The sequence below is a fragment of the Oryzias melastigma genome, unplaced genomic scaffold (assembly GCF_002922805.2).
Source record: "Oryzias melastigma strain HK-1 unplaced genomic scaffold, ASM292280v2 sc00310, whole genome shotgun sequence".
NCBI lineage: Eukaryota > Metazoa > Chordata > Actinopteri > Beloniformes > Adrianichthyidae > Oryzias > Oryzias melastigma.
In genome coordinates this window covers 188868-192125 of record NW_023416918.1, presented here as the reverse complement: position 1 = coordinate 192125, position 3258 = coordinate 188868, and the positions used below count along the sequence as shown (strand labels likewise).

At 41.3% G+C, this 3258-nt stretch overlaps 1 long non-coding RNA gene across 1 annotated transcript in view; it reads right to left on the bottom strand.

Moving 5' to 3' along the window:
• Positions 1-6: 6 nt before the first annotated feature.
• Positions 7-3258, bottom strand: part of LOC112141213 — a 12875-nt gene continuing 9623 nt past the window's right edge. The window contains exons 2-8 of the long non-coding RNA XR_002918334.2: positions 2513-2597; positions 1842-1890; positions 1684-1732; positions 1035-1140; positions 763-940; positions 517-634; positions 7-157 (exon numbers count right to left, since the gene is read on the bottom strand). This is a non-coding gene — a long non-coding RNA (uncharacterized LOC112141213). The remainder of the gene's footprint in view (positions 158-516; positions 635-762; positions 941-1034; positions 1141-1683; positions 1733-1841; positions 1891-2512; positions 2598-3258) is intronic.

The following is a 3258-nucleotide window of genomic DNA, read 5'->3' as shown; positions in this document are numbered from 1 at the left end:
TTTGCAGCCGCATCTTTCGGTTTCGGTAGAACCGCGCAAATCATAACGGTTCCTACTTGGAACCGAACTTCGGTGCCCAACCCTAGTATTGTGGGGGGGGGGGTTCTCTCTGAATCAAATGTCTTCACTGCTCCTCTCTTCCTGTTGCCGACACTTCCTGTAAAACATGAAAATGATTCAACAAAGATAAGAAAAGACTCCAGACTGTTTGGTTCTCATGAAAATCCTAAAGATTAAGGAAACAATGACTTCACTCCTTCTGCTCTGATGGAGTTTTGTATGATAGCAATGACTGATTCAGTTACAGCAACACCTTAAAGAAAATGAAGAATAAATCACTGACCTCCACAATAAAACACCTGCCAGCATCAGCATTAATGGAAGATTTGATTATCACATTACTTGAAGATTGTTACCATGTATATAAACCTGCATTGAGCTGAATAGTCTCTACATTAACACTGTGTGATCACAATCACATTCTACAAATGTTGTAATTGCCCCTCCCCCTCTCACCTGTCTGACTGGACTTCAGGTGTGGAGGTGGTCGTCTCTGGAACCTGAAGATCAGCTGCAGAGTTCCTGCAGAAGCAGCGATGCCTCTTCTGTCCAGAAACTGAATCTCCGTCCATGTCTAAGAGAGAAAGGCCGGTGTGAACGGACTCTACTCTACACTGCTGCTGTCTTAGTACGTTCACTCGGGTTATTGGGACTACAGTAAACAGCTTTGATGAAAACAAAACCAAAATGATGAAAACTTACTGAAGTCGCTGTCATGGTTTCACGAGGCCAGAAGTGCTGGAAACATGGGGAGGTGAGCGGCGTTCCTTTGTCCTTCTAGAGGACACGGTGAGCAGGTAGAACCAAGTCTGTGGCTGTGAGTCAGCTGAGCAGAGAGGTCCAGAGATGGTTGGTTGTTGGTTCTCGTGGTTGAACGATTCTGCAGACAGGAAACAGTTCATGAACAGAGTACTGGAGGGTGAGGAGAACCTTAGAGTTTAACATGAATATCAGAGACACTGCAGGTACAACACCTAAAGGTAGACAATAATCTGGCAGCTGAGATGATGAGGTGAGCACCCACTCCTGCTGGAACACCAGAGACTCCAAAGCTTTACAGCTTTGGAGGACCGGGGGGACCTGTATGGGCGGACCAGACAGTAGTTTAGAAATTCAGACCTCCAGACTCACAGAAACCGAGAGAGCGAACAACTAGATACAAAAACTGGAAAAGATATTTCATGTATTTTATATTTTGCAGGACTCCAGAATGAAATCTGCCCCTTTTTAAATTGTATTTGTCGCCTTTTTATTGTCTAACTCTCTTTAGTGGAGGAGCACATCACGGTCCCCTCCACCTTTCATGCGTCTGACAGCATGTGTCCTCTCAGAAGTTCATCACAGGTTTTGTGGACAGTCACAAGCAAAACCAGCCGACATTAGTCTGAACTAGAGCGATGATTGTGGATAAGACTGATGTGATGAAGGATAAACAGCTTTAAGGACAAGAAAATAGAATCTGAAGACTGAAACTGGTGTTTTGGTGGAACTTTCTGAGGAAACTTACTCCACTAAATGTCATTTCAGAGGGGGTGCTGATACAGATAGCTTATTGTAAAGTAAAATACATTTATTTTAGCATGTTGAAACGTTATAATCAAGTAACAGGAAGAAAATACTCACATCAGCATGAAATGCTGCAGCAGCTGTCTGACATCTGCTGAGAAAAGAACTGAAAAAGAAAACAGGAGAACTTAAATAAAGAGAGCTGACGTGAACCTGATAGTTTTTAATTCCATTATTATGTAATCAATGAGCTTCAGAAGTTTGTATTAACACACCTGAAGGTCTCTTCCAGTTCTCCAGACAGGGTCAAAGATTCTCCTGGTACTGCAGAGAATACAAATAACACACAAATCAAATGTTTACCAGTCAAAATAGATAAATAAATAAAGTATTCTGAGATATGAAGAACCTCTAAATCTGTTAACAAAGTTCCATGTTGAACCTTTAAATCTGTTAACCAGGTTCCATGTTGAACCTTTCAGCCTGAGAACCTAACAGGCTGCTGTTAGACCGTCTATCCAAAGAACACACTTGTCCTTGAACAAGGTCAGAACAACTTTTCATTTCTGTAGCATCAACCTAAATATTGTTCTGTAGAGATCATCACCAAAACCATCAGGGTGAAGTGAGTCCAGAAAGAGCTTCTGTTTCTCAGCTATAAATATTGTCTGAACAGAGACGTTATCATCATCATACACAAAACACGACACATCAACCTCTCCTTTTCTTCTCTATCCTGTTAAAAACACAGAGTGTGAAAGACAGAGGACACTCACACAAAGGTAGAGATCAGCTGGACCTGTCTGTCTGCTCTAAGCTGGAAATATCAGCATGAACTCTGACCTTAAGGCTTCCTACATTGATACTAATTAGTAAACATGCACATAGACGTGCACACACACATGCACACACACACAGGAGAAAAAAAAAGAGATCAAAATAGTACCAGCAAGGAGCGCAGTAGGTCAACTTGGAGATCCTTCCAGTTGGCCATAAAAGCAGTAGAGGTCATCAGTGTAGACATTTTTCCCCTAAAGGAAACAGAAACACACAAACATTAACCCCATCATGACTATAACCAGAGAAAAGATGCACCAGAATGACAAGTGACATGTCTGTGCTGCTTTCCTCACAGCTATTAAACATTCCCAATCTGAAATAACAGAAAGAAATACTCTTCAAATCTTGTGTCACATGATATGGCCAAACATGACATAGTTATAACATAGACAGTTTTGTTTAGCGGTGCATGCAAACTTTAGAAGCGTGTTTTACTTAATCACTCGAAAGTCTCTCGCAGCATGTAAACACAAGCATGTGAAGCGTCAATAAGGTTACAATTGATCGGCACTGTGTGCTAACTCCGGCAGAAATAAGCAGAAATAAAGAATTATGATGTGAAGGAATGCAGGTATTGATATGCCTCTGAGCTTTTGTGATTGTTCATAGCTTCGTCATCTGCCGTAACTGAAGTGAGAAAGTAGCTAAAAATGCTACTATATGTTATATTTGGCCATTTTTTAAGGTCATCCTCCCATCACTCAATTTTATCAGGCACTGGAATTGTTACTCCGCCTCTTTTAAGACATGACAGCTGGTGTTCCTGTTGCTCTCCTGAAAGGAGAAAGAAAGAAAACGCGTCGAGCTGTTTCCTCATTGAGAGCTTTTACTCGAATGAATCATATTTTCATA